This window comes from Notamacropus eugenii, chromosome 1 (genome assembly GCF_028372415.1).
Source record: "Notamacropus eugenii isolate mMacEug1 chromosome 1, mMacEug1.pri_v2, whole genome shotgun sequence".
Lineage (NCBI taxonomy): Eukaryota > Metazoa > Chordata > Mammalia > Diprotodontia > Macropodidae > Notamacropus > Notamacropus eugenii.
Window position 1 is genome coordinate 145,921,429 of NC_092872.1, and position 12,031 is coordinate 145,933,459.

Consider the following 12,031-nt stretch of genomic DNA (forward strand, 5'->3'; position numbering starts at 1 on the left):
GATTCTTCAGTGACCAGATGAAAGGAAGTTAGAGAGGTAAATGGAAGTAAAGGAATTAATGGATTGAGCAAGAGTATGCCTAAAAAATGTAAATAGATCATGCCAAAAGTCACCCTAGGACAATATCATCTTAATACCTTGAGGGGCCCTTGGAGGTCATTTCATCTGTAATCGAATCAAGGACACAAACCATAACTCAAGCACTTGCCATATATATTGCAGTGGAAATTTCATTTGGATTATTGGACTAAGTGACTCCATGTGGAGGTCCCTTCAGACTTTAAAATTCAGATTCATTAATTTTGTAGATGACTCTGAATTGCCCGATGCTGTAATCTGAAGAATAGAATTCGAAATATGTTTCACAAAATTTCTAAAACCTCAATTGTCAACAAAATTGCCATTAATGAGAATGTAAAAGTTTAGTGTCTCATAGTGTACTCCTTTACTCTAGTTAAAAATAGTCCAATACACATACGTTCATTGGAAAGAAGAAATGATTTTCAGTCACAATGACACAAACAAAATGAAAGTATCACATAGACTATATCATGTTACCGTGAAAAAATTAACATAATTCTATGCCAAAATTAAATTGCTTCAAATTACAAAGAATGAATTTAGAAGTCCATGTTCACTAGAGAATGAAGTGTATTTATTTGCCTCCAAACACAGTAACTCCATATAGACACATGTAAACCATTTCCATTAAAGCACAGAAAAAAGAAAAACATTTAGATGATGAAAGCAATTCTTCTCAGAGGCCTGGAGAAGAAAAATAAGCAACAGAAATAGGCAGAAATTACAAAAGAATAAAAGCCAAAATATGAAATGACCAAATTTGTGACATTCTACCTCATGGCAATGACTGTGGTAAAGGAAGCAAGTTTTGGTTTCTACGTTTCTCCTAGTGAGAGATTTTGTGATATCAGAAGGGAAACTGCCACAATAGGAAAGAGCAATTCTTAGGGTGCTTCTTCTTTCTATATCCAAGGAATGGGGCAAGGCGAAGATAAATTTTTACACCTCTTTACGTTTTATGAAATAGCAGGACACACTTCCAATGTACTTACCTCCAATGTTTTCTTAATACATGCTTGAATCTGCTCCTAAGGCTACTATAGGTATGACCCAAATAGTTTCACTGTCAACTTAATATAAGGGCATGATTAGTGGGATATGAAGTATGAAGGCCACTAATTTAGGAAAAACTCCTAAAAGTATGAACTGTTTCTCAATGAAGACTTCAAAATTCATTTGAAAAGTGTTCTAAATCATCATATTGTCCGTGAAGAGAGTAAAGGGAACCAATGCTGCTAACGTAATATCTGACTTTTGTTGAATGTATATGTTTAGATTCCTTCAAATATATCTACCATATTGGCCACTGGAGAAATTTCCAATGGGATATTTTCAAATATCTCCCAGATAACTCCAAACTCGATTATGAGGTCATCGCAGCAGCTACGAAACGTGGAGGTTTACCCTTTGCATGTATTACTTCAAATTTTGAATTTCGCTGATTGGCCCAAATGTGTTTATTTGCATTCCTAAGGTCCTCAATTGAAGAAATGTTACATACTGAGAAAACACCAGGAAACTTGTAGAAGGTTAAAGTTCATGTTGTCCCTGAAGATTGTAAGGAAACCAGTGCTGGTGAAGTAGTGTCTTTCTTGCGTTGAATATAGGCCTTGAGATACCTTCAGATATATCTCCCCTATTGATGAATGGAGAAATTTCGGATGGGATATTGGAAATATGTCGCAGATAACAACCAACTCTATACTGAGGACAGGCCTGCAGATACGAAACGTGGAGATTTACCCTTTCCATATATAGATCTAAGTTTTCCATTTAGCTTTCTTCCCAAAATGGGTTTATTTGCATTCCTCTGGCCTTCATTTGAAGAAGTCTTCTAGGTAGACAAAACCGCAGTAAATTTGTAGAAGTTTCAAGCTCATGTTGTCCCTGAAGAGAGTAAAGCGAATCAATGCTGTGAAGGTTATATCTTCCTTGTGTTCAATGTGTGTCTTGAGATACCTTTCTATATATCTACCATAAAGGTGAAATGAGCAATCGGGAATGTGTTCCTTGCAAATACCCCCTAAGAAAGTGCAAACCTTGTATTGTGCTGATTGCTGCATAGAAGTCATCTGGAGTTTTACCTTTGACCTATATTCCTTCAAAGATGTATGTGAAGGTACCTTGTGTAAATGTGTTGATTTTGATTCTTAAGGCCTCTAATGGAGAATTGTAATATTGTGAGGTAACCCCGAGGAAATTTGTAGAAGGTGGAATCTCATATTGTCCATGAAGAGAGTAAAGAACCAAGGCTGCTAGTTGAATATCTTCCTTGTGTTGAATGTATGTCTTGAGATACCTTCAAATATATCCCCCATATTGGCCACTGGAGAAATTTCCAATGGGATATTTTCAAATATCTCCCAGATAACTGCAAACTCCATTATGAGGTCATCGCAGCAGCTACGAAACGTGGAGGTTTCCCCTTTACATATATTACTTCAGATATTCAATTTCGATGATTGGCCAAAATGTGTTTATTTGCATTACTAAGGTCCTCAGTTGAAGGAATCTTACATACTGAGAAAACACCAGGAAACTTGTAGAAGGTTAAAGTTCATGTTGTCCCTGAAGAGAGTCAGGAAACCAGTGCTGGTAAATTAGTGTCTTTCTTGCGTTGAATGTAGGCCTTGAGATACCTACAGATATATCTCCCCTATTGATGAATGGAGAAATTTCGGATGGGATATTGGAAATATGTTGCAGATAACAACCAACTCTATACTGAGGACAGGCCTGCAGATACGAAACGTGGAGATTTGCCCTTTACATATATAGATCTAAGTTTTCCATTTAGCTCTCTTCCCAAAATGGGTTTATTTGCATTCCTGTGGCCTTCATTTGAAGAAGTCTTTTATCTAGGAAAAACCGCAGTAAATTTGTAGAAGTTTCAAGCTCATGTTGTCCCTGAAGAGAGTAAAGCGAATCAATGCTGTGAAGGTTATATCTTCCTTGTGTTCAATGTATGTCTTGAGATACCTTCCTATATATCTACCATAAAGGCGAAATGAGCAATCGGGAATGTGTTCCTTGTAAATACCCCCTAAGAAAGTGCAAACCTTGTATTGTGCTGATATGCTGCATAGAAGTCATCTGGAGTTTTACCTTTGACCTATGTTCCTTCAAAGATGTATGTGAAGGTACCTTGTGTAAATGTGTTGATTTCGATTCTTAAGGCCTCTAATGGAGAACTGTAATATTGTGAGGTAACCCCGAGGAAATTTGTAGAAGGTGGAATCTCATATTGTCCATGAAGAGAGTAAAGAACCAAGGCTGCTAATTGAATATCTTCCTTGTGATCAATGTATGTGTTGAGATACAAAAACCCAGGAAACTGGAGAAGGTTAAAACTCATGTTGTCCCTGAAGAGAGTAAAGCGAATCAATAGTGTTAAGGTTATATCTTTCTTGTGTTCAGTGGATGTGTTTAGATACCTTCATATGTATCTACCATAATGGCAAAATGAGCGTTTGGGAATGCATTCATTGCAAATAACCCCTAAGAAATTGCCAACCTTGTATTGTGCTCATTGTTGCAGATAAGTCATCTGGAGTTTTACCTTCTACCTATATTACTTCAAAGTTGTATGTGAAGGTACCTTGTGTAAATATGTTTCTTTTGATCCTTGAGGCCTCTAATGGACAAATGTAATATTGTGAGATAACCACCAGGAAATTTGTGGAAGGTGGAATCACATGTTGTCCATGAAGAGAGTAAAGAACCAAGGCTGCTAATTGAAAATCTTCCTTGTGTTGAATGTATGTCTTTAGATACCTTCAAGTATATCTAGCATATTGGCCAATGGAGAAATTTCCAATGGGATATTTTCAAATATCTCCCAGATAACCACTGACTCTATTATGAGGTCATTGCATCAGCTAAGAAACGTCGAGGTTTACCCTTTGTGTATATTACTTCAAACTTTCAACTTCCCTTATTTACCACAATGTGTTTTTTTGGATTACTAAGGTCCTCAAATGAAGGAATCCTACATACTGGCAAAACACCAGGAAACTTGTAGAAGGTTAAAGCTCATGTTGTCCCTGAAGAGAGTAAGGAAACCAGCGCTGCTAAAGTAGTGCCTTTCTTGTGTTCAATGTAGGCCTTGAGGTACCTTCAGATATGTCTACCCTATTGACGAATGGAGAAATTTCGAATGGGATATTGGAAATAGGTCCCAGATAACTACCAACTCTATGCTGAGGACACTGCTGCGGGTACAAAATGTAGAGATTTACCCTTTACATATATAGATCTAAATTTTCTATTTAGCTGTCTTCCCAAAATGTGTTTATTTGCATTCCTATGGCCTTCATTTGAAGAAGTGTTTTATCTAGGAAAAACCGCAGGAAATTTGTAGAAGTTTCAAGCTCATGTTGTCCCTGAAGAGAGTAAAGTGAATCAATGCTGTGAAGGTTATATCTTCCTTGTGTTCAATGTATGTCTTGAGATACCTTCCTATATATCTACCATATTGGCCAATGGAGATATTTCGAATGGGATATTTGCAATTATCTCCCCTATAATTACAAACTCTCTATTGAGGTCACTGCTGCAGATGTGAAATGTGGAGGTTACCCTTTACAGAAAGTACTCCAAAGGTTTCTCTTTCACTTATTGGCCAAATGTGTTTATTTGGATTCCTATGGCCTTTGTTTCAAGAAATCTTCTATCTAGAGAAAAACCCAGGAAATTGGAGAAGGTTAAAGCTCATGTTGTCCCTGAAGAGAGTAAAGCGAATCAATAGTGTTAAGGTTATATCTTCCTTGTGTTCAATGGATGTGTTGAGATACCTTCATATGTATCTACCATAATGGCGAAATGAGCGTTTGGGAATGTGTTCATTGAAAATACCCCTAAGAAATTGCCAACCTTGTATTGTGCTCATTGCTGCAGATAAGTCATCTGGAGTTTTACCTTTTTCCTCTATTTCTTCAAAGTTGTATGTGAAGGTACCTTGTGTAAATGTGTTTCTTTCGATTCTTGGGTCCTCTAATGGAGACATGTAACATTGTGAGATAACCACCAGGAAATTTGTGGAAGGTAGAATCACATATTGTCCATGAAGAGAGTAATGAACCCATGCTGCTAATTGAACATCTTCTTTGTGTTGAATGTATGTCTTTAGATACCGTCAAGTATATCTACCATATTGGCCAATGGAGAAATTTCCAATGGGTTATTTTCAAATATCTCCCAGATAACTAGTGACTCTATTATGAGGTCATTGCATCAGCTGCGAAACGTGGAGGTTTACCCTGTGCATGTATTACGTCAAATTTTCAACTTCCCTTATTTGCCACAATGTGTTTTTTTGGACTACTAAGGTCCTCAAATGAAGGACTCTTACAGAGTGAGAAAACACCAGGAAACTTGTAGAAGGTTCAAGCTCATGTTGTCCCTGAAGAGAGTAACGAAACCAGTGCTGCTCAAGTAGTGCCTTTCTTGTGTTGATTGTAGGTCTTGAGATACCTTCAGATATTTCTACCCTATTGACGAATGGAGAAATTTCGAATGGGATATTGGAAATGTCCCAGATAACTACAAACTCTATACTCAGGACATTGCTGCAGGTATGAAAAGTGGAGCTTTACCCTTTACATATATAGATCTAAGTTTTCCATTTAGATGTCTTCCCAAAATGTGTTTATTTGCTTTCCTGTGGCCTTCATTTGAAGAAGTCTTATATCTAGAAAAAACCCCAGGAAATTTGTAGAAGTTTCAAGCTCATGTTGTCCCTGAAGAGAGTAAAGGGAAACAATGCTGTTAAGGTTATATCTTCCTTGTGTTTAATGTATGTGTTGACACAAACCAAAACTCAAGCACTTGCTGTATATATTGCAGGGGTAATTTCATTTGGATTATGGGACTAAGTGACTCCATGTGGAGGTCCCTTCACAATTTAAAATTCAGATTCATTAATTTTGCAGATGACTGAATTGCTCAATGCTGTGTAATCTTAAGAATAGAATTCAAAATATATTTCACAAATTTTTTAAAAGCTCAATTGTCAGCAAAATTGCCATTAATAAGAACGTAAAAGTTTAGTGTCTCATGGTCTTCTCCTTTAATTTAGTTAAAAACAGTCCAACAAAGATACGTTCATTGGAAAGAAGAAACGTTTTTGAGTCATAATGATACAAACAAAATGAAAGTATCACATTGAGTAAATCATGTGACCATGAAAAAATTCACATAATCCTCTGCCAAAATTAAATTGCTTCAAAGTACAAAGAATGAATTTATAAGTCCATGTTCACTGGAGAATGAAGTGTATGTATTTGCCTCCGAACACAGTAACTCCATGTTGAAGTATGTAAACCATTTCCATTAAAGCAGAGAAAAAGGAAAAACATTGAGAAGTTGAAAGCAGTTCTTATCAGAGGCCTGGAAAAGAAAAATAAGCAATAAAAATAGGCAGAAAGTACAAAAGAATAAAAGCCAAAATATAAAATGACCAAATTTGGGACATTCTACCTCATGGGAATGACTGCGATAAAGGAAGGAAACTTTGATTTCTGCGTTTTTCCTAGTGAGAGATTTTGTGATATCAGAGGGGAAACTGCCACAACAGGAAAGAGCAATTCTTAGGGTACTTCTTCTTTCTATATCCAAGGCTTGGGGCAAGGCAAAGGTATATTTCTACAACTCTTTACCTTTTACGAAATAGCAGGATCCTCTGCTAATATACTTACCTCCAATATTTTCTTAATACGTGCTTGAATCTGCTCCTAAGGCTAAGTATGACTCCAGTAATTTGAGTGTCAACTTAATATAAGAGCGTGATTAGTGTGATATGAAGTATGAAGGCCACTAAATTAGGAAAAACTCCTAAAAGTATGAACTGTTTCTCAATGAAGACTTCAAAATTCATTTGAAAAGTGCTCTAAATCATTACCGATTAGAAAAAGGAAAATTAAAACCACATGGAGACATCATCTCAAATCTATCAAAATGAAGGAAAGGGGAAATGAGACATGTTAGAGCGGATGTGGAAAATTTGGGTCTTGAATACACTGTTGGTGGAACTGTGAACTCATCTAATCATTTTGTAGCACATTCTGGAATTATGCCCAAAGGGCGATAAAACTCTATATACCATGTGAGCCAGTAATAGCACTTGTAGATGTGTCACAAGGTGATCAGTTTAAAAAGAAAAGAATCTATATGTTCTAAAATATTTATACCAGCTCTGTTTGTGGTGGCAAAGAACTAGAAATTGAGGGGATTCTCATCAATTGGGGAATTGCTAAAGAAGCTCTTGTGTATGGTTGTGAAGGAATACTTACATTCTCTACGACATGATGAGCTGTTGGAGTTTGAGAAAAACATGGAAAACTTGCATGAAATAATGGAAAGTGAAGAGAGCAGAACCAAGAAAACACTGTATATAATAATAGCAATAGATTGAAGAATAATTGTGAACAACCACGTTATTTTGAGTACTGTAATTAATCAAATCATCTATAAAGGAGCTAGGAAGTAATAGGCACTCTCACCTCCAGAGAAAGAACTCAGAAATGGAGACGCACATAGTCTAATTTACATATGTTTATGGTGTATAGTTCTACACCATATTTATAATTGGTAGCCTTCACTAGTTCAGGGTAAGAAAGGAGGAAGGGAGACAGTTTGGAAATTGAAATATAACAAAAATTGCGTCAATAAAACTAATTTTGAAAAAAAAAATTTCCTGTTTGCTCCACCTGTTTTCATTTTGCAAATTGCTGTGGCCAGGAGAATATGATGAGACTAGGTTAGCACCACAGGTGTCGTTGCTTGCTACTGCTATCTTGCACGTGTTATTTTCCGGGTCCAGAACAGCTCAGTGACATTTTTATGTTAATAGAGTTTTGACTTTTATTTATAAACTCTACTCAGTTTGAATCATGTTTCTAGATTATATCTTTAGCAGATCCTGAGGCCAACAGGGCAAATTTGTGTTACGGCCTATATTTCTGTTTTGTATTTAGATATATATTTGATATAATGATATATCAATAATTTTCCTTGGTACAGCGTTCTCCTTTTTTCTGCAATGTCCAAGACACAGATAGCTACTAATAATGTCATGACTCTTCCATCATTCACAGGATCATTTGCTAAAAGGAAGGTGCTTTCAAGGTTATTTATCTAGCTTAAACCCTCTCATTTTAGAGAGGAGGAAACTCAGACCCAGAGATATACAATTATTTGCCGACAGTTATTCAATGAGTAAACTGTAAAAGCAGGATTGGAACCCCAGGTTCTCAGATTCCAAATCAATCCATCTCCCTTTCCATTGTGCCACACTGCCCTCCGTCCATAAAATAAAAGAGTATTTGAACAAAGAAAACCCCCAGTCCTCTGGTAAGGAAGCTAACAAGTGTTAGAGTACTGGAAGCAAGGGATGAAGACTGTACTTTGATATAGCTACAGCCCATGCAATCCCTGAAGACTCTTATGCCGACTCCCACTCTGACAGATCAATCAAAGAGCAATGGTGTCTACATCTCCTCCTTGGATTTTGACCATATCTACAGCGAGTCAGTTGGTGATTGTCTAATTGCATTGGGTCAAAATCCCTACAATCTGCTTTCTCCCAAGTTTCTCAATTGAGAATCCTATATTGAACTAGCCATAAAGTGCCTTTTAGAAAAGAATATTTACTACTGTTGTAGAATAAAAAGAGGTCCTTTAAAACGCTCCCCCCAAAACTCTGTTACATACTTTCCTACCATTACATAGAGAGAGTCAAGGAAAGTGGACTGAAGCTAAGAGGTCACATGTGGCAAAAAGATAACTCACCATTCCCATTTGCTGGAAACGCCTTTTCCTTCTATTTTTGTCAGGATCAAGAAGTCTTCCACTGAGAATGGGAATCATTTGTATTCATCTGTTATTGACTCGCCTTATGGCTAGCATACCAGTGGACATAGCTTCAAAGACAGGAGCAGTCTGTAGGGGAGACCTGACCAAGGCCAAATTGAGCTTTTTCCTCATTCCCATGTAGTTCCTGCTTAGGGTATTCAGGAAAAATATCTCATTTTCTTTACTTTCTGGATATCAATCTCTTCTCATCTCACCGCATAATTATGAAACGTAATTGGAGTTTACTGGTCAGTTTATAGGGAGCAGAAATTAAGTGGTAAAAGTGATAGTGCAATGCTAATCCCTGATACTGTTGATATTGAGGAGGTGGTAAGTATCACTAGGTGATTGATATTTAGGAGGAGCATATAAGAATTATCCCAATTTCTTGAGGGTTACTTCTAGAACTCAGAGAGAGAGGGGAGAGAGAGGGGGGAGGGAGGGAGGGAGGGAGGGAGAGAGAGAGAGACAGAGACAGAGACAGAGACAGAGACAGAGAGACAGAGAGATGTAGCCATGTTCTGGCCATTTTACTTACCAATTCTTATGAAGTTAGTGTGGGGAAAACGAGCCTGAGAGCCAATTAAAGGGCTATACTAAGCAGACACCCAAAGAAATGGTTTTTGACATGGGAGTTATTTAAGAATTACTTGTCCATGTGCAGTCAGATATTTAGCTGATTAAGGAGATGGTCAGAAAGAAGTGGCAGGTGATGCAGTAGCTAAAATCTGGCCTTAGATACTTAGTAGCTATGTAACCCTGGGCAAGCCACTTACCGCATTGTGCCTCAGTTTCCTCATTTGTAAAATGATATGGAAATGGAAATGGCAAGCCACTCCAAGATCTTTCCAAGAAAATCCCGAATGGGGTCAAGAAGACTCAGACATGATTGAAACGACTGAATAACAAGAACAACGACAAAATCAACAGAAATTAGAAGAAATGATACAGACGATGAGACTGTGCATCGAATTACAAGAGCTCTAACTTGGACTATTCAAAGGAATGATTGCAGTTGTAAATGAACAAAGAATAGATTGACTCTGATTTTTATAATAAAAATATTTAACCAATAATAAGAACAAAAGAGCCTAGAGATTGTGTTAGAAGCAAATACTTAATCTTTCTGACAAGCAGCGAATATCAGCAAACATTTAATCTTTTTATCAAGCAGTGAAACGCTACTGCCAAGAAAATTGCCAATCTAGTTACACAGTTTGGAGGATGGTAGGAGTTTATGAGCATTACTGTCTAAAAATTCATATGAGAGATGAAAAGAAGCTTGCAGAAAACTTGGCATGTGACCCAACTAAACTAGATTTTCTCGAACAACATTTCCATAAGAATCCAGAGGCACCAAAGAAAGATAGCTTTGATGAAACAGATTTTACAGCGTTTTTTTATTAATCTATTCTTGCCATCATTGGTGCCAGAGCTACTGAATACCAGACGTGCTGGTCTGTCCAAATGGCAATGAAACAGAGGATTAAGTGGAAAAAAGCATATGGATAGGATTAAATTCCTATTATAATCTCAGTTCTGGGGGTGACATTTGTTTTCTTTTCAAAATTTAATATTTTATTTTTTTCCCCATTACATGTAAAACAATTTTAAGATTCTTTTTTATTTCAAATCCCCAAACTCTCCCTTCTTCTCTCCCTTCCTTCCCCAGCCTCAGTGAGTAGGCAAACAATTTGATAAAAGTTGTATACGTGTAGTGGAAGGGGAATAAGTTGGAACGTTAGGGAATACTCACCCACACTTAGGGAGAAGACTGTGGACTAGGAAGCCAGTTAAGGCCTTGGAGAGGGAGGTGTCAGATTGGTAGGAGGTAAACAAGAGGTGATGTCACAGAATCCAAAGAGAGAACAGGAAGGAGGAGGGGTTGGCTTTTAGAGCCACAAATGATTCAACAAACAATTATTAATATCTCATTATGTGCCTGGCACTGTGCTAAGCACTGCGAATGCAAAGAAAGAGACACAAACTGTCCTTGTTCTCCAGGAGCTCCATAGTTTAAGGGCCTAAGAGGGGGGAACATGATAGAAGACAGGGAAGACTAGGGAGGGGTGATCAGAAGCAAACAGCTTTGAGGAGGGACAGAGTCAAAGGAGAGATCAGAATGAAAGGGACACAGATGGCTCTGGAAGACAAAGTGATGTTGGTGAGCTTGCACAGCTGACTCAAAACAAAGCCAAGTGTAAAACATGTCATCATTTCAATGATATCGTCGATGTTCTTAGAAAACGAAATTCCCACACAAACCAATACAAAAATCTCCCACTAACTACTGCAACTGTTTTTCTAAGGGATTTTTTTTGGAAATTAACCATAACAAATCACAAATTTCCCAGGCCGCTACCCTCCTGATCGAGCTTTCTCATGATGTTGAGTTTGGGTAGAATGGTGTGAGGAGGTGAAGTGTGGCTTATTCGGGCTGGCCGCTTTGTTAATATGTTATTCTAGGGTTCAAGAGGACCTAGATCAAAGAAGACAGCCAGAATTCTGCACTGATGCTAGTGTCTTAATACATTCCCCTTCATCTGCATCAGAAACAATGATTCCTGAGCAGGACAGAGACTAAAATGCCAAAGTTTGTTTTGGCAAGTCGACCTAACATGCTTATGAGTGCAGTCTGCAGGGACCGTGTTTCTCTCCTTGGATACAATGGTTTCATGTGGCTGGGTAAGACTGACCTGATGTCAATTTGAGGTCTAAACCTCAGACTGTTACAGCCAAAGGTGGCAGTGGAGATCCTTCTTATCTCATCTCTGAACAGCCTGCCAAGGGCAGAAGAATCCAGTAACCCAAACTGGAAACTAGCCAAGCTATAGCGCCCTATACGACCCCTCGCCATGCTTTGCCCAGCTCTCCCTTTCCTTTCTCTTCCTCCCTCCTATGCATCACCCTCATCCTGCCAATTGGCTTCTTTTTTCTCTGATTCGGAGGGGACCTCAGGACTTTATGGACCCTCTGGTGACAGGTCCCCCATGCTTCACTTGGGAACTTTTGGTGCTTGAGCCTGGGTGAGGGTGGTTGCTCCTAAAGAAGGAGAAGCACTGTCCACTTTGTAAAAAAGCTAAGCCAGAATGGTGTTGGA